This window comes from Triticum aestivum, unplaced genomic scaffold (genome assembly GCF_018294505.1).
Source record: "Triticum aestivum cultivar Chinese Spring unplaced genomic scaffold, IWGSC CS RefSeq v2.1 scaffold98769, whole genome shotgun sequence".
NCBI lineage: Eukaryota > Viridiplantae > Streptophyta > Magnoliopsida > Poales > Poaceae > Triticum > Triticum aestivum.
The window spans coordinates 41,004-64,459 of NW_025228110.1; the positions used below are offsets into that span (position 1 = coordinate 41,004).

The following is a 23,456-nucleotide window of genomic DNA, read 5'->3' on the forward strand; positions in this document are numbered from 1 at the left end:
TTTCCAGATGGCTTTTTGCTCTGTCCAACTGCAGAACTGGGAGAAGGTCTCTTCCTGGTTGTTGACATCTAAAACAGAGTGAATTTAGTCACACACACACACGGTCAAAAATAAGTTAAGAGCACACTAATCAACGTACTCTTGGACAATGACCACCAAGTAATAAATGTAAAGGGACAAAAATAAGATTTTCAGCTCAAAGATTTTTTTTCCCAGAGTCATAAATGAATTCACAGTGCACAGAGGGACATCTTCCTGTACTCATTGTCAGATAAGTAATGAATGAAATGGAACAACCGGCCAGTAATTTATACCAAAAAAAAGGGAGTAACAGGTTGTGCTGGGGAATGCTCCCATGGCTAAGGCCACCCAAGGCCAGCTAAACGAATTGAGAGCATCCGTGCGGCGAATTTAGTTAGGAGAGTGATGAATCTGACCTGAGCTGACCTGCCGGTGGAGAAGGTGTAGCAGACGCGGCCGCCGCCGCCGCCGGAGGTGACTTATGGATGACGGGGAAGGGTTGGGGGCGTCTTGGTTTAGGGTTCTTATTGTATGGTTCGATAGCCCAAAGTGGCCCAGCCTAGGCAATCTCAGCCCGGCCTGGGCCCGCCGCGCCGTGGCTGCGCGTGTGCCGCTCACAACTTTCTCGACCGCTCAATGTCTCCAAAAAAAAAATCTCGACCGCTTCGTGCGATTCCTATTTTGCCCTTCAAGCGTCCATTACTGTGTATTTTTTTACAATAGTGCTTTGAACCTACGACCTCCCGTCTCGACGCGAGCGAACAAATCAAACTTATGATTGTATGCTTAGAGTGACAGTGGTACCCTCAGGATTCAAGTCTTGGTGCTCACATTATTTCTGGACTTATTTCGGCGCTGGTCGTGGGGCGTCCGAGTGGCACGAGGAGCTGCGCGGCAGAGGTGGCGACGCATGTGTGGATTGGATTTGGCGTGCTCATGGTGGCGGTAGCCAGATTGATGTTGTAGCTCCGTCAGGCTGTGCGGGATTCGGTCCGACAGTTATGGCTGGCGTGACGGGGCGTGGTGACAACCCCCCTCTCGTCTTAGTGTTGCGCGTCCCGGCTCTGGCCGTGGGATTCGTCTCCGGCGGTCTTTTTGCTGAAGGTGTTGCGGTGGCGGCTGCCTGCTGGGCCACCAGATCTGGTTGGCATGGTTGGTGAGGGGTGGCAGCCCTCCCATCCCTACTCTTGTGGCCGCCTTGGGTGATGCGGATCTGCTCGAGGGTTGGACTCCGGGGCGGCGGCCTCGGGACGGCGGTTGATGTGTCCGCTGTCGTGGAGTTCGTGTGGGCGACGTGGCGGGCGTAGTGTGCTTGGTGGAGGGACGCTCGTCTCTTCTGTCTCGTCGGCGAGGCGTGGTGGTGGTCTCTGCGTGGCGATGGCGTGGTTGTTGTGCAAGGGTGTGCGGGTTGGCGTTGGTCGGACGCGCGAGAGTGATGGTGCTATTGATTCGGGCGAAAGCTTGGCCCGTTCTTCCTTGGAGGCGCCGTCGTGGTGATTTGCGCATCCTCAACTCTCGGGTCAAGATCTCGGGGCGAAAGTCAAGTTCCTGGTTGGATCAGGCGGCGACGTCGTCTCTAATGTCGTATTCCTTCTTTGGGGCACCGTCTAGAAGATCTTGGTCCCATTTGTGCTTCCTACAGGCTGGACGTGCACGGCATCGCGGTCGGCAGGTGCCTGACCGGCGGTGAGGTTGGTGTGGCGTTGCGACGCGTGTGGCAACGACGATGGTGGTGAGCAGATCCGAGTCGCAGCTTGTCCTTCTACTGTCGATAGTCGGGCGCGCTTATGGGTGTGCCCATGCTGGTTTCTAGTTGTGACAGAGAAGTCGGGGCTGCGGAAGGCGAGGCCACTGCGGCAATGATGACTCCATGAGGGCGGTTTTCAGCGGACGGTGCTCTCCGGATGTTGCGCTAGACTAGGTCGGTGCGAGGCTTGCAACTTTCTCCTGTGATGCTCGTCAGCAAAATCGGAGCTGCCATGTCCTTGACGTTGTGGTCGACTGTTTGGTGTTGTTGTGGCCAAGTCGTTCGCGTGTGCCCCGTGTGGGGTTTGTATCTAGGTTTTTGCTTTTCATCTAATTAACCGGGCAACTCTCTTCTTCTTAATCAATGAAAATGACAAATCTTTTGCGTCATGTCAAAGGATTTTGACCATTCAGAAAAAATAGCAAAAAAACCAAAAAAATCAGAAGTTTTGTAGGATCAATGATAGTCATGTCCGCAAGGCGCGTGCAAGTTTTTGTGTTGGTTGGACACTCCCGGAGCTCGTGGCAAAGGAAAACAAAATTAATTTATGCCTATGAACAGTAAATTCAAAAAGTAGCAACAAAATAAAAAAATGATTTTTTTTGGCTTCAAAGAGGCTTGAGTGCACAAGGTGCTTGCAAGTTTTGGTGATCAAATGAGCGTATGAGGGGCTCTAGAGAAAAAAATAGTGCATTTTTACAAAGTATTTTTTAGCTAAATTTTGTTTTTTTTCTCCACGAGCTCCTACGATGTCCAAACACAACAAAAATGAGCACACATCTTGCACCTGAGTATCTTCAGTCCCACAAAATTTCATATCTTTTATTATTTTTCTATTTTTTCGAATTTACTGTTCACATGCGTACAAACATTATGTTTTCCTTTGCCACGAGCTCCCATGGTGTCCGAACGGCATGAAAATTTATACACAGCTTGCAGACATGAGTATCTTCGATCCCACAAAGTTTTAATTTTTTTGTCTTTTTTTGCTATTTTTTCAGGACGGTCAAAGCTCTTTAACCTGACGCTAACGGCATAGAAGGTCATTTATATAAGTGAAACTAACGGCGGAGGGGCAAAACTGAGCATACCTAAAAATTAGGGGCAAAAGTGAGTAGTGGGTTCGAGTTAAGGGGCATAGATGTAAATGCTCCTTACATAAAATTCATCATTGTCATACTCATGATCTAATGCAGGCAAAGTAACAATGATATGGTCAGGGGCAAAACAATTCCCCGAAAACAATAAATCAATAATGAATAAATAGATACATGTTGTACTTAAAACCAACCATTCTTGTTGCCTGGCTCTAGGATTAAAGAGAGACCCTAAGGAGATGATCAGAGGGGGAAGCTGCACATCTACAAGGACTTGTTAGGGAACACAACAAAATTATCTGATTCCATTGAGTTAAACAAGGATAGCGAGATCTGCAAAAATGTAGACAACATGTAGGCTTGTTATGCACTTATTATGGCTAGTATCAACCTCATATATTTTTTCTGGATCACCATCTGTTTAGTTAACGGACCATTAAAATGTCCTTTGAATTTCCTAGGCACCGCGGATAATCCCTTCCGAAGATGAAGACTTGCTTCCAAGTGAAGAAGCAAGGCTTGAATCTAGTGAATTTGGTTACATATTGTATGCGCACACAGCTTCATGCAATAATTCTATCGTAATTATCAAGCGGATAAAAGGGAAAAATAATACAACCCTATTTATTTATACTACCATACTACCTTCGTTCCTTTGGAGCAGGTATGATACTATGCAACAACATAATTTCCAAAGAAACAAGTGACCAACTTTGTTCGAAACAATAGCCCTTGAGTTCATCTAAGATCCATAAGAAAAGTAGTCGCATAACTGAAATGAACAACGCACAAAGTTTTGACATCCAAATGCAAAAGGGGTGAGAGGGCAATCATAAAGAAACATAAGTTAAATTTAAAAGATAGCAATCTCATTTCAGGATATGACTGTCGAGAGCATTACCGCCAGTTAAAAGTGAACCATGCTTGAAACCTTTACTTTCAAAAACATTGCACCTACATGCAGCAAAAATCCATAAGTCAATGATCAATAAAGCAGTGTCCATGGGCGGGACAAACTAAAAAATGTAAGTGTATAATTAACCATACATCCAAATCATGTAATAACCCGCATTGGTCATTCTTCGGACATTTCTTCTTTCCTGAGTAGACGAAAACATAGAGAACAAAGTAGTTATCATATAAATTCCATAGATGTTGATTTAATTTGGAATGAAAAAAAGGCATATCAAAATTTAATAGTGTGGCAATGAAAATGAGAAGATGGACAGTCTAATATAATGCAATAACTGATACGGAAGAAACATCAATAGCTTAAATTGTATTTCTTGCAATAAAAATTTACTTGCTCGCTTTTTCCTCAATTGAATCCCTAACCTGGACAATACTCTTATTTCTATGTGCCAGAAAAACGGAATATCAAGGCTAAGTATATAAGAATCCCGGGTGAACAATTGCAACAAAGCACTAACCAGCGATAAATTTTAAGAAAATCCATTAACTGTGCAGGCAGCAGGCGTGTTACAATATAGAGAGATTGGAAAATGTCACCTCCAGTAATGTAGCGCAAAGGAGTGGAACGAAGCATGAATGAGCGGTTGTCTGTTCTTCTCCATGTACATGGATCAGCAGTAGAGGCCAAGTATATACTCCCTCTGCCCAGAATATAAGAATGTTTTTGACACTATGCTAGTGTTAAAAACGTTCTTATATTATGGGATGGAGGGAGTACTTGATTGAACTCCACTCTTCGTGTACAAAGAGCCATGTCGCCTTCTAGCCGCTGCAGCATGGGAGGACGGCTGGGTCGCGTGACCCTCCAGCTGGTGGATCCATGGTGGCTGACCATCGAGCTCGAGGCAGAGAAGCTTAGGGTAGCCGTGGCGAGATCCATGCCAGCCAACCGGGCGAAGAGAAGGTCGTCGGGGAGGGCCACATCGGCAAGGTCCGGTCACCCAACGACCTGCAGAGCAACGGTGATCTCCACGAGCTATAGGTCGACGGCGTGCTCCATGCCCTACGATGGGGTACGGTGACCATGGCGGTGGCCACAAATCCTCATGCTCGCCTCGATCTCCATGACACACCCCGAATGCCGAAGGCAGCAACGACCTCGACGAAATTGTGGCCTCCATCCGGCAGCGGCTCGTGGGTAGGAGGGCAGGCGGCGTCGCCTCGGATGGCGGCGGGGAGCAGCGTTGCTTTTGGATAGGTGGCTTCGCGAGGATAGCCGCGGCCCGCGGGGAAGCGCCCCGATCCAACCCTGCGCGTCGACGAGCACCTCCTCAGCCGCCGCCAAGCCTATCCTTCTCCTCCCTGATTCCCCAAGATGTGCCGCCGCCCCGGTCCTGTTGTTTCCGTATATTGTGCCATTTTTCCTCGTACCTAAACTGATGCGGGCAAGCGGATGGCAGAGTTTTCGTCCGCCCTTTAAAATTGCTAAATGCATTTTTAATGAGGATTATTGTTGTCTTTATGGTTAGACCTAAATGAGTGGATTCGATCATGTGGCTCTAATTACTCCGGATTATTATGTGTACACTGAGCGGGGTGCAGTTAGAAAAGAAAATGTTTGCTTGTTTAATACTCCTTTCGTTCCTTGATATAAGGTGTATATATTTTTGAGAAAAAATCCGAAATATAAGGTGTATTGCGTTTCACCACTCGTTTAGATAGTTTTTTTTAGGGATTTGATAACATTTCCTTATATAAAGCAAGCTTCTCTATTTTCTCATGTCAACTAGTCAGGTATAATCTCGTCCAAAACTTGTGAAATTTTCCGTCCACATATGTTTTTTAATTTTCATGTCAAAAACTATACACCCTATATTTAGAAACAGAGTAGATAGATATTACCCTAAAAAAGTAGATAGATAGATAAATATAGATATAGAAAAAAGAAAAAAAGAAAAGAAGAAAAGAAGATTCTGGCTCATACCAGACGCGTTGTGTCCTATGTGCCCATACCAGACGCGTTGCGTTGTAGTCTTTCTCCACCGGCAGTCTCTCAATCGTCTTGTGCTGTCATCCCACGCCACCGAACCCTAGATCCGCCACCGCCCAACCGCAGAAAGTGAGGCCGATGCCGTGGCCCTCGGCTGCCGCCGGACACCAGGAATCGCAGCCGATGCCGTCAGATCCGGGAGAGCGCAGGGGTCTGTTCTCGTGCTTGTTCAGCGAGTGCGACGCTCCCCCCTTGGACAAATCGAATTTGGACGCCGATCTCCTGGAGCTCCTCCTCGACTTGCACGAGGAGGCTTTCGGCCGGCTGCCCGTCCATGACATGCCGGTGGAAGCCGCCGACCAGTTGGCCGTATCCATGCGCGAAGGCGGCCTCTGCCTCGACCTCCTTGACCCCGTCACCAACATCATCCTCAACACCGTCGCCCTCCTCCCGCGCGACTTCGGGGACATGGCAGAGCCCGACAGGAGGAGGTCCAAGAGGCTGGCCGCCGGCAGGGTGCAACCCAGTGACTACAGCAGCTGGAACACCAGCTGGGTTTTGCCATCCTCCGGCAGGGTTACCTGTGGGCCGTCCACCCGCAGGGCTACATGGTACTCTATTGCTGGGGCGTCCCGCCAGGCTCTCATCAGATTCATGGTTGGCTCCTTCGGATGCCTCAGCGAAGAACAGGCCACCCGCTACCTCCACTGGGCACGCGCCGATCTCGCCCTCGCAGTCCAGCTGGTCGAGCACGATCTACACGCTGCTGCTGTTTCACCACCCGACCCTGCCTCTGAAAGGACACAAGCCGCCTTCAAGTACGCCGCAAGCTGTGGGCGGCGGCACCCTGCGCCTGATGACCTGGTGCGGCTCCAGGCGTCGCCCCTGCCCAAACAGTGCCTCCGCGACTCCGCCCCCTTGCTCGAGAAGGGAGGGCGCAAGCTCAGCATCGATGATGTCATTGCCATCATGGATTTGCTGCGATACCAGGTCGGTGGCCCCTTGGATCTTCAGTTCAGCTTGCGGCCAAGCGGAAGAGAGCTACTTGTCTACTGCCGGGACCTCAAGGCCGATGAAGGGAGACTAGACATTTCCAACACCACAAGCTCCGATGGCTTCAAAATGTTCACCATCAATGTCGAGCGTCATGGAGACCACTTCGCGGCCCTGCGGTCTCCTCACGAGCACAGATCCATGATCTCATCCTGTTTGCAGAAGGTCGTGAAAACCGCCAAAGCACACTTCGGCTCTGCGGTCATGATCTGTTCTGGCGATGCCTGCGAATAAACTGGGTCTCTCAGGATGAGGCTCCACGACATGATCCACGGCTTCTATCTCAAAGTCTTCGCCATGCTGCCCTCTACGTGGCTCCACCTCATCCCCCACATCCTATTCGCTGGCCACTGCTATGGCCCCATGGACCCTGTCTCCAACATCATCATCAACTCCATTTGCCACCACATACTGCGCCCGCTCCCATCGTCAGCTGACTACAAAGTAGAGGTGTATGACATCCTCGACACCCTCTCTATGCTTCGTGTGGAGGTCCGTTCCTTGGAAGGCCTCACTGCCCTTGTCCGAGCAAGCTCCGAGTCCCAATGCTCGACGCAGCGGGCGATGGAGCACCTCTCCTGCAAACGCTGTGACCTGTCCCAGGAGACGCACACCTCGCTGCAGTTTACTGACGCAGCCGCAGCCGCTCGACACCCACAACATGCTGAGCTGGGATCATTCTTCGCTTCCCTGGCGCCTGACAGGCTCATTGACCTGCGGCTCTTGCTGGCCACTAGCGCCGATGGCAGGATCTCCTTTGAGTCTCTTGGGGAAATAACATCCACTCTCAAACAAAGTGCACTGCTGTTGGTGGCTCCCGTATCTCCCAATGCGGCTGAACTGTGCAACGAGGCTAAGGAGACTCTGCTACAAAAGAGGTCATGTTATAACGAGATGAAGTTATTCATCCGCGCTGAGCTTGCGCAAGTGCTGAAGAAATATGCCTTTGAGCATCCTCTGGTACATGGCTTTGTTTGTGTCCATTGTTTCTTTCTTGGGTACATACTACATTCTTAACATATCTCTTTCAGGTGCCTCATTTGACCTTTGCTGTTTCTTGTTTTAGGAACCAAAATATGAGCCAAGTGTTATCTGTGGTTTGGTGGCGGCTCCCAGATCCCTAGACAGGCTTTCCTATCATGTTAATTTTGTGGCTGCTTCTGAATCTGATAACCAACTCTTCTTTGCCGAAATAAATGAGCCATTTCCTGACCCGCCAAAACCAAATTTCTGCTGCCCTCTACCCCTGAAATCTACTGGTAAGTCCCCACTCCTTCCAGTTAGCATGAGCAGCCATGTAGGTTTGAAACATTAAAGAAAGGATTTTTAATTTTATGTTTCATCGAAAAGCCTTTTGATTTCCATTAAGGCCCATTCGTCTTTTCAATCTTACGATGCTTTGTCGTTTCGTCCAATCAAAGAGAGAAACATTAAAATATTCTACTATAGCTTCCATGCAGAAGACCTTATATAGGGCACTGCATGCACCGGATTTTCTCTTTTCAGCAGCCTGTTCCTCGCATTTTAATTCTACGCCATTTTTCATATATGAGATTGAGATGATACAACAACTTAACGGCTATGTATACACCCATTTTTGACATGCTTGTGAATCGGCCATGAGAGACCAGTGTTTATTTGGAATAACTAGTTTATGGTCCAAGGTTTTTGAGTCGCCGAGTCAAGCCAAGTCGCCGAGGCTGCGGCTAGTGGCTTGCTGGCTTGAGTCAGCGACTTGGCTTGATTAGTCACCCCAAGTCGCCATGGCACAACAGTACATAGAGCAGCAGAGAACATAGATATACAGCAGCAGCAGAGCACATATACAGCAGAGAAAATATACTACATCTAAGCAGAGCACATATAGAGCCCACCCTGCGCTCTCTTTCCTTCAGTCCTCCTCCTTCCCCAGTCCCCACATATACATCAGCAGCAAGCCACTCAAGCCAGCAAGCCAGCGAGTCGCGCGACTGATCGCACCAAGTCGCCGGCGAGCCACGCGAGTCGCGCGACTCGCTCCCTGAGTCAAGTCGCCTGCGCGAGCCAGCCACGCGGCGACGACTCGGCGATTAGTCGGCGACTAATCGGCGATTAGTCGGCGACTCAAAAACAGAGTTATGGTCATTCAGATTTTCAGTCAAAAAACTGAGTTTTCGAAGCATGGTATGCATTGTCCTGTGAATATACCTCAAGAAGGCAACCACGGCACTTGATTTGATTAAATTGTAGAGTCCATTGAGTGTTTTATTTATTTATTTTGGCAAACACAGTCTGAATGAGAAATCATTAATCATGGGGCCGACTGGAACGAATCATGATGTATCAATTATATGAACTGGTATAGACAAACATATTGGCAAAACATCCACTGCAAACATTAGAAACTCTTGCCTGAAAGTATAGTTTCTTTGAATTAGTGAAAGCGTAGTAGATCTTCAGTATGCCCTTCTGCAATGCCACCAACAGGCCATCCATCAGTGCAAGTGCTCAGGCACCAGCAGGGCATTCATCAGTGTCAGGTGCTCAGCCACCAGCTCATTCACAAAGAAATCCAGCTTCTTATTTACCCTATGAACATGCCTCTCTATCACCACCTTCCACTCAACCTTCTCTGGTCACTTTGGTTGTCATATTTTGCATAAACCCTGGGATGTGTCACATTTCACTTCACACCATCGTCTAGATTGTGCACTATGATCAGGTTCTGGTATTTTACCTACTTGAATCATTGACCCTAGAGTATGTCTGTCTACCTATGCAGCACTTATCACTCAGGATGCAATTGGACACGCCTGCGGCCTGTCCACAATGTTCGGCATTAGCTAATCGCAGGATTAGTATCAGCCGCGTCTGCCTGCTATTGTCCAGCAGACAGATGCAGATGATGCTTTCCGTACATGCACTCAGGCTGGTTCACGCCAGCTTTTCATACTGGCTGCTGGTGCTATGCGGACACTGCTGTTGGACGCCCAGACTTAGAAATATGTTGCTAGCTCATGTAAACATGCTGGCTCTTGTACTGAACTAGGGCTTTCAGATAATGTAAACATGCATAGCTTGTACAGGTTAATAGCCAAAGACCAAAGTACATTTTAGCATAATAAGCACATGACACGAGCCTTGTCTTCCTTTTAAAAAGAATATTTTTAGAATTAGATTGATGCATACACTTGTCAACTTCTTCAGACTGTACTTCACCACTTGTTTGCATATATTTTGCTAATCATGTTCATCACACATCTGACAACTAAATAGTACTACTACTCCTGTCTGAATTCCTTGCCTATTAGCTGCAAAAATAAAAGGGAATTTCTTGCCAACTAAGGTTCAGGTTCCTTCCAACAATTCAGAGTAATGGTAATACAAAAGAGTCTCATGCCCCTTCAGGAGTTCTGATTAGCTAAAGTATAGTACCAACTTCAATATTTCAGCATAATAAACGTACATCATAATTCTGATTAGCTAAAGTACAGTACCAACTTCATTGTGGCATCCTCTTTTCTTGACAGATCTTCCTCTCTGCTTCTTGATTCTGCACACAGCAGATCATGTGAAAGTTTTAATCTAAAGTTGTTGTATAAACCATTCCGGTAAAAAGGAAACCATGTATCATGTAAAGTACATAAACTACAGTATATACAAACAAATCCTTGCAGTATATAAAACTATCAAGTACACATACGTCTATGTGCATAGTAGTAGGTCTCTTCAGAATTTAGAATGTGACAAGAATAAACACGTACTGTCTCAGGTAGTGTTACTTGTTACAGCCGCAAGAATGCTTCTTTAGTATGAAAATCAGCTTACCCATACCGAGTTTAATATTAGCAGTGCATCGTCGTCATCTTCTGCCCCTGCCGCGTCTGTATTCACATCTGAGAATGTTTGCTACAGAGGCAGTTGTGTAGGAAAAACGTACCGCGGGCAGTTGTGTAATGATGCCCTAACGACCATGCACTCCCCTTCGACTGTGACAAAGAAGAGATGGTGTTTCCTTCGTTGCATTTGCTTGCTTGGTAGAACAGCTGCTAGGTTGTTTGTAGGCATGTGAGACAAAAAGCATTCCTTAAGAAAGTAAATGTCACAATGTGCAGGAATGGAGACTTGCTTATTGTCAACTTATCAAGGAATCTTCGTCGTCAATTTTAGTGGTAGGTATAGGTCTGAAGGATTCAATCAGCAGATTTTAACCAATCCTGGAGGCAACTCAACGCCTCCAAATTGTCGCTCTTCAGCCTTGTTCTATGGTCGCTAATGACCATTCCACCGGAATGCCAACTCAGACGCCACTGTTTATGCGGAAATCTCACAATTTTTGTTGTTGGCAAGCTCATGACTCCACTATTTCTTTTTTTATGTCCTTTATCATTTTCCATTTTTTGCCCTCATTTTTTCTTTCCTCTCCCATTTATCTTCTATTTTCTTCTGTTCTAGATCTGTGTTGATCCTGTTTGCCCTTTCTTCTTGTAGCTGAATCTCCCGCCTCTTCCTTTTCTTTTCATTCTTCCTCTTTTTCTTGGTCTTGCAGTCCTCGCCTTCCGGCTCTGCATCAACCCCAGCTTGGTCTTTTCAGCAGCGCCATCCAGCTGATGTTGCGGCTCTTCCCTCTTCTTTTTCTTTCCATTATTCTTCTCTTCTGGCTCAGCATGAAGCCATCAATCCCCAGGTGGGTCTTCTCAGTGACTGTGTCCAGCTGCTGCTGCAGTTCTTCCCTCTTTTTCTTTCCATTCTTCCTGTCTTCCTTGGTCTTGAGAGTATCCTGAGAAGAAATCTGAAGCAAAATAACATTGGTTTAGTTTGAGTTAGAGCAGAAAAAGAAACATTCATAACTAGGAGAGAACAAATACTAAGATGCAAAATCATGAGACAAGCAGACCTGGCCCTTCTTTATGTGATTGCCACAGTCCTTACCTTCCGCCATACAGCTGCTGCAGCTGCAGCTCTCCCGTATCACTCTGAGCGAATATGAAACATGGTATATACTCAAAAAATAAAGGACCAATTTTAGAGGGGCTGTAGCTGTACTATATGTTCAACTTGACAGTAATGAGCCATCAATCTGAGTGTTTTGCGGCTTATTAACGTAAGAAACCACATGTACAGTCAGTCTATTAAAGTGTGCTGCAGCTTAATACTAATAAGAGAGTGCTCAATATGCAGTCAGTTTATTGAAGTGCGCTGCAGTTTATTAATCTGAGCTAAGGGTGAAACCGTTTGGATTTGGACAGATAATGCCCATACCGTATCCTATTCCACATTTTTCTTTGGATTCAGAAGCGGTGCAGTTACGGAAACGAATATGGAATACGCCGGATAATGGCGGAAACAGACATGGTATGGTTATGGAGCGGCGGCGGACTGGAAGCGGAAAAAAATAATCAGACAAAAACAGCAACAAATGATACATCAAAGCATTAATACAGCTAACAGTTCCATCTAGCCATTCCAAAACAAAACATAAATTTAGTCCTGGTCCTCCGCCGGCCATATATAGCCAATGGCCTACACTTGCTGAATTATCGTTGCACTTGAAGATGATGCCTCACACGCAAGTGATTCCAAAACAAATGGGTTCCATACTTCCATTACAGGCTTAGACTCGAGCTGTATAGTGACATGTGTTGATCGTGTGTAATTGTGTAGCATATCCTATTCCGAATTCGGTTTTGGTATCCGATATCCGGTTCCGTATCCGACCGGATAGGTAAATCCTTGTCCCATATCCTGTAAATCTGGATTCGAAACCGGATTCAGACGGAAATTATCCGATCTTTTTCACCCTTATTCCGTGCCAACAATCTGCAGTTTATTTCCATTCTCAGGTTCTTGGTTGCTAGCTGCAACTGAAGTGCATTAATAAGTTCCAGTCTTCTAAGTAAACTGACAGTAGGAATGGTGGATGTTCTAAGGCCGCAATTACTGACAGTAGGAACTGACAACCTTCTAAGTTCCAGCCTTCTAGTAGGGATTTTATCCTATTTTTTCTAAGAGAGAGGCTATTTCTTATTTATGTTATCAAAGTACTCTAGTGGCTTCATTGAAGAATCAACACTATTTGGAAAGAACTGAGCACATCACATTGAATCAGAGCATACTGATAGTAAATCACACTAAGCATAGGTGGGAGAGAGGATCAGAGCTGTACCTTCTCATCATCTCTCGTCGGATTCTTGTCCTCCTCCGCCGACTTCTTGTGCTCGTCCACCGCAGCACCGGACATCTTGCTCAACGGGCGGGGACGAGCAGGGAGCAGGGTTGGCGCCGGCGGAGAGCGCATGCGGAGACGAGCGGGACGCCGGCCTGGCTGTGGCGAACGGCGGTGTGCCCTATCGGCTGGCTTGCATTGTTGCTTCGTTGGGATTTCCTCCCGTTAGCAGGCTATGCAGGACAAGCAGGCTAGGCAGGACAAGTCCGCTTCATTTTTGCGGCTCATCCGCAAGGCTGTTTGGGTGTTTTTTGCGGCGCGGGCGACGTGGGCTCGTGGATGTCTGCGTCCGCCTTCATCCTGACTAATCACTGATGTCCACTTCATGTCTGAATGAGCTCCATCCACCTTTCTTTTATGGTCACTTCAGTTATGTTTTGCATGCACATTCACTGCATTTTCACTTTTCAGCATTCTGTTCCTTGCATTTTAATGGGTACGCCATTTTCTATATATAAGATGATACATTAACCTAACATAACGGCTATGCATACACCCATTTTCGACATACTTGTGGACCAGCCATCAGGGTAATAGGTTAAGATCAGCGTTCATTTGGAATAATTAGTTTATGGCCATTCAGATACATCAAGAAGGCAACCGTGATACTTAATTTGATTAAAATGAGGATTCCATTGGGTGGTCTTTTATTTTGGCAAACACGATGGCCCTGCAATTGTTTGATTCAGGTTCTTCTCCCCATTCTGGCCCCTTGTCCACCAGCAAGCATCGCCTCCTCTCCCATGTCCGCTCCAGGCATCTCCTCCTCTTGCTGTCTTCTGCAGCAGGCTTCTCCTAGCCCACCACATTGGCTCCAGCACACCTCTAGCTGCCCTGTTTGAAATAGAGTAAAAGGCATCATAAGTCCTGAAACTATTGGTGATGTGTCAGTTTAGTCCTATAGCTTTGATACTGCAGCTTTGGGTCCTAAAACTATTGGAGGCGTGTCAGTTTAGTCCTATAACTTCAAAACATCAGTTTTTGGTCCCAAACTGTTGGAGGATGTGTCAATTTAGTCCTATAACTTTGAAACTGCAGTTTTGGGTCCCAAAACTATGCAAGTTTGTTCATCCCAGGTCCTGAGCTTGCATGGCCAACGTCCATGGTGCATTTTTTTTAAAAGAGCAGTTTATACGTGTTTACTTCCCCAAATGTGGTTCATATGCTTCAACGTCGCAGTGTGCACGCCCTCCACTCGCGTGCCCATGAGCTACTAGGCAACCTTGCTAAGAGGTTTTGGCACGGCTGCTTGGGAGATCCCGAGCCAGTCGGCATGGAGGACGACATCCATCTCCATGGGCGCGGCCGCCGGAGAGACACCGAGCCAATCGGGATGGAGGACGACATCCCACCCTCTCTCTCTCTCTCATGACATTATCCTTGCCCTGATACCCTTGCCATAGAGCTGGTTGTGCATGTTGTCGTTTGGGCACGAGCATGGCCATAGATGGGAAATAGTCACTGCCGCGGGACAGCGCGGAAGTTAACCTGGTGGGTCCATGGGGTCAACGTGGCAACAATTCAAGCATCTCCAAGCGACACGGCGGTGGGTCAATGCTGACATGCAAGCTTAGGACCTGAGATGAACAAACTTACATAGTTTTGGGACCAAAAACTACAGTTTCAAAGTTATAGGACTAAACTGGCACACCTCCAATAGTTTTAGGACCTAAAACTGCAGTTTCGGAGTTATAGGACTAAATTGACACTCCCCCAATAGTTTTAGGACTTGTGATGCATTTTACTCTTTGAAATATCAGTATCTTTCTCCAGATCGATGAGTGCATATTCTTTCGGATTTGCAACCCAGTTTACAGTCCTGCCCTGATTGCACACCTGTTTATCATATGGAATGGTGATGTACAAGTTGACAGTAATCTCCAATCTCCAGTCTTTCCTGCAATAGAAGCCATAGACACATTGAATAGAAAACAAACACAAGGACCTATCCGCATCGATGTCAGGTCCCATTTATTCCTTTTAAAAGGCCATGTGCTCATACTTATATACACAAGTGCCAGCGAAATTTCTGTGCACACCTCTGAATCCTGATACATATCATGTGCATATGACATGCTACCGATTGGTGCGGCTTGAATGTAGCAATTCTGACCGAACTCAAGAAATTTCTGTGCTTGTGCTGCTGAACGTGTGTAAAATATTTTAACATCTGAAGATGTTCTGGGGATACACTTTCTCTACCAACCTTTCTTTTCGTGTCAAGAACGGTTGTTAAACAGTCATTGTTTTATTGTCTGCTTAGTGAAACCAATGCAAATAGACAGGGTTTGCCAAACATTTCACCTTGAAGAATAGCTGTTATGTTGTGATTGATACATAATGATCAGTTTTGATTTTGGTGACAGGTCGTTGCTACTATGGAGAGGGGTCTGCGAGGAAGATTGTGTATCCAGATTCATCAGAACTTCTTGAGTGTAATATTGATATTACAGACTATGGAACGGTGCACGCGGATGGATTGTTGGACCCAGATTTCATCTTGGATTTTAGGAGAGACGTGCAGTTTGCAGAGGATCTGAGGAAGTACTGTGAAGAACAAAAGGCTGATGAGTATGAATTAATATGAATTCCAACAGCTGGAGAAGGGAACGAGTATGAATTAGGTCTTGAGCCTTATTAAGCCTGATGTAGAAATACTCCATATATTATGTAGTAGTATGTGCTATACTCATTTATTTATGGGAGCCGCTAGGGATCAAACTACAATTAGACCAGTGAATGGTGGTACAATCCACATGCATGGTGTGTTTGATTGCTTCATTAAAGGGTGCCCCACATTTGTTACGGGATTTTCCCACTAATTACGTCTAATCAGTTTCCTAGTAACTACTCCCTCCGTCCGGAAATACTTGTCGGAAAAATGCATAAAAATGAACGTATCTAGAACTAAAATACGTCTAGATACATCCATTTCTCCGACGAGTATTTCCGGACGGAGGGAGTGCTTGTGATTTGCTTCCAACAAACAAATATTAAAAATATATTTATTTTTGCAGATGCTTTTCTTTGCAGCGCAACATGTTTTTCTTTTTTGAAACTTGTGATTTGCTTCCAACAGACAAATATAAAAAGAAGAAAAAAAATTGCAGATGCAAAATTTTCAGGGTAAGGTTGCATGGAAACATTCCTTTTTATCTATGAAAGCATTGTTGCTCTGGAAACATATAATTCGATAGTGATACAAATCATTTTATTTTTCTATCTACGGAAGCATTATTTCCATGATACGGTAGCATTTTTTAGTTGCTTTGGAAGCATTACTTGGTGTACCAAAAATAGTATTCAGATTTGAGAGAACATTTGCTTCGCAAAAGGAATAGTATGGAAGCACAAAACAAGAATATACACCACCACAAAGTAACGTTTTGCCTTGTATAAAGGTATATTTTGTTTTCAAACATCACAATAATGTTTCCAAACACCACCACGTACACATTTGACAGAACGTTTTGCCTTGTATAAAGGTATGTTTTGTTTCCAAACATCACAATAATGTTTCCGCCAAGTAACGAATGCAAATACAAATACAAATGTGCACATTTTGCTTCCATCATAGGAAAGTCAAGCTTCCTACACAACAAACCATGCTTCATTATCCACAATCATTTTTCTCTAAGCAACCGAGTGCGCCTATGGCTGTTTGCTTTCAAGCTGATGACCATAACACTCAGCACTAAGATGCACGATCACACGCTGCACGCTAGGCCCACCATCGACCAACATGTTATTTCACCATTTGGCAAAACATGTTTTTCCGCTCCCGTCAACCTTGCAGAAATTTAGAAGTATGAGCTGTTTCATGTGTATATAAAGATGATTCTTGCGATATGATATACAAAGCATGGAAATGAAGCAAACCGAACAAAATGTAGAAGCACAAGTGTGAAAGATATGAAGCATAACTGTATATGTGGCGCATGAAACAAACTGTATAGCATGAAGAAAAGTATGGTTCATTCGAATCATGAAAATTTGGATGCATTATATTCATACAATCTCAACATAATATCTACATGGTGGATGCACATATTTTTTTCTAAATGGGAATACAAAAGGTTTCTATGCAGTGGTTCAAATTAAGTCCATAAAGGGGTGATTGACTTGTGCATAATATGTGTGGAATTCAGGAAGCATGAGTTAGTTTTCAATCAAGAAAATACATGACGTCTGCAAACATACATGAAGCATGCAGATGAAGCAAACCTAACTCAATGTAGAAGCACAAGTTTGAAATTTACGAGCCAAACTAGACTCAGTAAGCGCTAGCATGAAAAATATGAAGCAAGCTGATACGGATTTCTGATGCAAAAATACAATACGTATGAAGCATGTAAAGTTGTAATTGTGGTATGAATGAGGAGAAACAGAACCTAGATCAGATTCCTACAACCTGCCGCATGTGGTGCCTTCAACATGGAACATAGACAACAAAGAGGCGAAAAGGGTTGCGATTTAGTGATTGAATACAGAATGAACGTCACAAAATCATACCCACAAACATTGGATTAACCAAGATATTGAATAGATATAAGGTCACACAAATTGCAGAACACAATTATGTCCAAAACCAACTAGCAATAGCAATATAGGAATTGTACAGTGTTTGTATTAAGAGGAGATGACTCAAACCCTAAGTCAGATGAGGATGGGATCGGATGGGAGAAACCTTCAGTAATCCGCTCATGGTGGCCTCCTCCCCGAATAGAGATGATGCTCCGGCGAGGTCGACCGCATGCCACAACTGCAAGTGGAGTAGGGTCAGATCTTGGTCAAGATAAGCATGATGGTTGTGCAATTTGCAAGATCATGGACGAGCAGTTTGTGCGCCAGTCCCCGCCGTGCCCCCGGGCTTGACGGCGCACCGGCGATGTGGAGAGGAGGCAGGGACGGTGAAGGGGAATGACGACGACGGCGCTGAGGAGGGACGGGTGCGAGAGAGATGAGAACAGGGTGAGATGAGTTAGTTCGCAATTCTGGGGCAATTAATTCGGGATAAGGAGTGATATTAGTACATAATACTGCATGGACACAAAAATTAGGGGAATAGTTTGGAAAGTTGGCACAGGAATTTTACTGCATCTCCTAGCCGTGAGATCCAACATGGATCGCGAATCAACCTGTGGTTGAGTTGGTTAGGTGGACAATGGTATCCCCAACCCACCAGGGTTCAAATCCTGGTGCTCGCATTATTCCTGGATTTATTTCAGGATTTCCGGCGATGCGCTTTCAGCGGGAGGAGACGTTCCCGTCAACGACGAGGCGCTGTACTGATGCTCAAAAAAAAAGATCCAACATGGATCAACGGCACACGGCCGGTCTGACGAATGCTCTCTAATCAGACATCTGGAGGTTAGTGTTTCCCTTTATTCTATCTTGTCTGAACCTTCTTTGCTTTTTCTATGGGAGCCGCTAGGCCGTACGATTAGAAGGGTGTTGAACGTTTGATCTTGTGGAGGAAGCCCTGCTTTTGACAGATTAGAGTTCCTGATTTGTTGGTAACTAGTCCCGTCAATTTTATCCTTTTGTAGCTTCTCAATCTCTTAACTCATAGTACTACGTAACTTTGATTTCCTTCGAAGAATCACGCCTGATCTCTTTGAAAACATATCTGGCAGTTTTGAAAAAAAATGGTACATTGTGAATTTTCCTAATGATTAATCTGTAAAAACTAATTATGATTTATTATGTAAGATATATTTTTTCACAATGGAACATGTTTTTGTGCAAAAGAAACATTCTTCATGACAAATGGAAGCACCACTATTCTAACAATTTTTTTTTTGCAACTCAAGATGCTTTCATTCATTAACTGACAGTAGTTCAATCTCCAAAAAAAGAAAAAAAAACGATCATAGTTTATCAATAAACATCCACTTCTGCAAGCTGAAGCTTGCTTAGCACACAACAGTGCACCTACATTGGCTTCACGTCCAGTGAAAGACAATTGGAAAAACTCCAAATTCCTGCTGAGCTCTTTAGCGTCAGACTCTAGAATGAGTTTCAAAATTCCCATATCACATGCAAGTCTGACGTCGACTCTAGAATGAGTTTTGAAATTCCTATATCACATGCAAGTCTGACATCGTCCTGCACATTCACTGGTAGAATGTCTGTGCGTTGTTGCGAGTTATGATGTATATAAATGAATCAAACAAGTGATTAAGGCCGCCTTCAAGGTTGAAGCTTATATCTTACTCATACGTTTGATGTGTTCGAACATCAAATGGGCGTCCAACGGGCTCCCCAAAATCCAACCATCCGGACTCCCCAAATTCAGCCCATATGTGGAGGAGAAATATGGTTGTCCGGACTATTCGCCATGTTATATTCAGAACACAGTCCAATAGTGGAAAATGTAGTACTCCCTCATTTCTTAAATATAAGTCAAGAGATTTCACTATGGACTACATACGGAGCAAATTGAGCGAATCTATACTCTAAAGTATGTCTATATACATCCGTATATAGTCCGTAGTGGAATCTCTAAAAAGACTTATATTTAGGAACGAAGGGAGTAGAGAATATTTAAAAATCGCCCTACGATCAACCAGAAACACCATGCAGATGCAATAACGGTCTGGATCAGATTGTTACCGACTCAGAGTTGCAGCAAAAGAAGATGAGTCGGTAAGATCGTACTTGAAGTTTTCGAACCGTTCACGAACGACCCCTCGAACGAGAAGACCGAAAGCACGACCTTTCTGCAATTTGCAAGCGTATGATCTTCATGATCCGGCAGCGCCTCGCCGTCCGTAGCCAATCGTCGTTCGGGAATTAGAGGAAGGAGATTAGACCATACGAGGCTTCTAATTATGAGGATTAGAGAGAATCTAGATCTATCTCTAATTGGATCAACTAGAACGAACTAGAGAAGGCTCCAAAACTTGTGTATACAAAACTGCTAAAACCTCAAGTATATATAGGTTGGAGGAGATGGGAGGGGTCGCCTCAAAGGGGGAAGGTTTCCTCCCCATTTGGCCGGCCAAGGAGGGGGAGTTCTCCTCCAATTTAGCCTCCCACTTGGCTTGTCCAAGAAGCTAGGTGGGGCGCCTCCCCTATTGGGCCTATGTGGCCCAATATTCTTTCCACCACTTGGCCCTCCAAGGCCTGTTGGTATTTAATTAAATATAAAAACCTCATAACTATTATAAGAGTTTTTTGTTATTAATTTAACATCATCGGAAATATTTTCCACCTATATAGTATTTATTGATATTACCCGGTAAACCCCGAAACCCTTCCGGTGACCTCGAAATACTTTCAGTTCCTCTCGAAACTATCTTGAATACTACTATTTCACAAATATTTCCTCATTACTCATGGCCTACTAACACTTAGCAGATTGTGATTAGTTTAAGCTTGTGACCATGTAGGTTCGATAAAACATAGACGTGAACAAAAACCCTTTTCGTTCAATGACCGATAGCAGAACGTGGACGTCCATATAGATCCCTATGAGTACACAAATGACATTCGAGTGAACCTTTGGTTATCATATGCCATCCACTTTGCTTTGCCATACTTTACACAACCTGAGGTGTGATATATCGGTATCATCTTGAGTCATACAGATGCTCACTATACCGGTTTCCTCGTTACCAGTTTTGTTCTTCTTTCTTGTTGACATGTTCCGGCATCTGCGTGACATAGTCGCATGCGTCTAGCCAAACGATGAATGCCGTCATGCCGAGAGAACCCACAGAATATTCCTCCATCGTCAGAGGAGCAAATCCCACTCATGAGCTATCTAGTCCATTGTCAAACTTTCCGATGAACCTATAAGTTGTCGTTATGATTACAGTGTTACATATGACGTTTGAGCAACCCCACGTATAGGAAGAATTGACTATGATACTCTCTTCATCTAAGAAACCAAAGCACATGTTAACTCTTTGTGTTATAACGATTGAATTGTGACGATAGCATCTCAAAGTATAAGAAACAAGTTCGGGTGAATTCAATATGACCGTTCTTCTAACATCATATCGTCAATCTTGTTTTGAGAGCATCATTACACTTGACGATGTCTCAGGATTCGAAAAACATGATCACAAACAACACTTGTTCCAGTCTTAGAGGGAAGACTAGGAATCAAATTTTTACCATTTATCATTTCACACATGCATGTGATTTTTTCAGCCAATCACATATCCTAGGATCATAGTAGTTATAGGATAAATATAAACTCTTAATTATAAACATGGGAATATAACAATACAATATTATTGCCTCTAGGGCATATTTTCAATAGACTCCCACTTGCAGTAGAGTCAGTAATCTAGTTAGCACATTTTCATCTACACCATTGGCAATCCGGAGTTTGTCCATGCTCTAGAACGTGAAGTGCTAGTCTGAACACCAGTGACAGAAGAGTTTAGTACGGTAACACGGATCCAATCCTTGGGGATTCAAGAGGTCTAGTCATAACGCCCAAAGCTCTCGTCTGATTTTATTATCTTAATTATTAAGGATACCTCACGCGATGGATAGGGCCTGCGGTAGGACAACTGATTCTTTATCCAGGACTCGTGCCGATCAAGATGTTATTTGAACACACCCCCACTTCAGTACGTAACAAGCACATCTCGATGGGTGACTTCCAGCGCACAAATTAAGATCATATCTGGTCCCAACACAAATAGATGGTTGTAAGCATTAAGATCTCATACCCATATCTCTTTTTAATATAGTGTTTGAGCCATCATTCGCTTGATTGACCCGGTCCAAAGTTGGACTTGATCCTTTAACAAAAGCTTTCTAGAGACCATCGCTTCAAGGAAACATTCCTCTTATGGCCGTATGCATCGTTCTGATGCAGAGGCCGGGGTGTCCCCCCTTTTCGAAAAAAAGAAAACATTCCTCTCATGGGTTCGATAAACCAAGGTCACATATGAAGAAATAGGTGCAGGATACTTTTCTGTTTCTTTACCGAATCATTAAAAGGAGGTATCACCAACCCCCAACGATAGAACAAATCATGGGACGTTCGAAGATAAAAGGAACTGAGACTTCACAGATTTCCCGAGGAGCATAGAAGTGAGGGTCGGCCAAAGACCAACTCTAGGCAAGCAATTTAAGTTGTCTCACTTCCAGCGGGCCTAACCACCCACCTTCTCACAAGCAGCAGACTCACTCGAGGCAGACGACTGGTTAAGGACAATGGAGAAAAAGTTAGAAATCTCCCGCTGTGACGAGCAAGGCAAAGTCCCCCTTTGCTACCCATTACCTCGAAGGACCCGCTGCCATCTGGTGGGACAACAACACCAAGGAAGTGTAGCCAGCCGAAGAAATCATAAGCTGGGAAGGCTTCAAAGAAAGGTTTCGCAAATACAACATCCCATCCGGGGTCATGAAGGACAAGAACGAGAATTCCTTGCACAACAGTAAGGAGGCGGGTCAGTCACTGAATACCTCAACAAGTCCAACAACCGATCACTCTCTATTCAGCACATGACGTGAGCACCGAAGAGCGCAAGATAGACCACTTCCTAGGAGGACTGCACCACTCCATCTGGTGTCCACTCAGCCTATTGGACTTCCCGTATTTCCAGACCCTACCGTAACACCCCTGACGTCACACTACAGTAATCTCATGCTAATGGTGTCATGTCATCATAATTAATTTTTCTAAACTTCACTTTGATCCAAAACCGGTTCAAATTCAAATTTAAAATGAAGTCAAAATATTATTTCTTCAAACATAAAAACAAAAATGTGCATAATATTGCAAATAATCTCTAAGAAATTTTCATGCATAAGACAACATTATTCAAATAATTAAAATGCCCATAACCTATTTAAAATTGGATCAGTGACATTTAATTGGATCATTTCAATTTAAATAAATACTTAAGCTATTTAGAGTAATCAAAACTTTGCGTGCTAGTGCTAAATATGCCCTAGTATTTATGTGCCAATTTTCATACTAAACCAAATTTGTTTAGTAGCTCAAAATGATACAAAATATAAGGAAAAGAATAAAATCGAAAATTAAAAGATAAAGAAAAGAGAATAGTATACTGTGCACTTAAGGCCTACTTCTACAGTAGAGGCCTGACCCACCTCCACATCCCCTTCTACCTCCCGCTACAGTGCGGCCATCCCATGGCCATGGCCACGTGCCCGCCATCCCCAACCTCCCCCTATTGAGTATATTGATTAAATTGGAAATATAGGTTAGACCAGAAAAAATTCTGGCTTGCCTTGTACTCCAAGTTGATCATGTACTTCTATATATATGTCCACGAGGCTCAAGTAATACAACAGCAACAATTCCACCAATCTCTCTCTATCCCTTCTAACATGGTATCAGTTTCCGGGTTCTAAACCCTAGCCATCGCCGCATCCGCACCCACGCGCCGCCCCTGGGGTGGTCGGCATCCATGACCGCCGCCGGGGGCCGCGCCGCCC

The 23,456-nt window shown here is 44.7% G+C and overlaps 1 pseudogene; it reads left to right on the forward strand.

Annotated features, from left to right (window-relative positions):
- Positions 1-5,905: 5,905 nt before the first annotated feature.
- On the forward strand, positions 5,906-15,612 carry LOC123173017 (uncharacterized; annotated as a pseudogene).
- Positions 15,613-23,456: the final 7,844 nt, after the last annotated feature.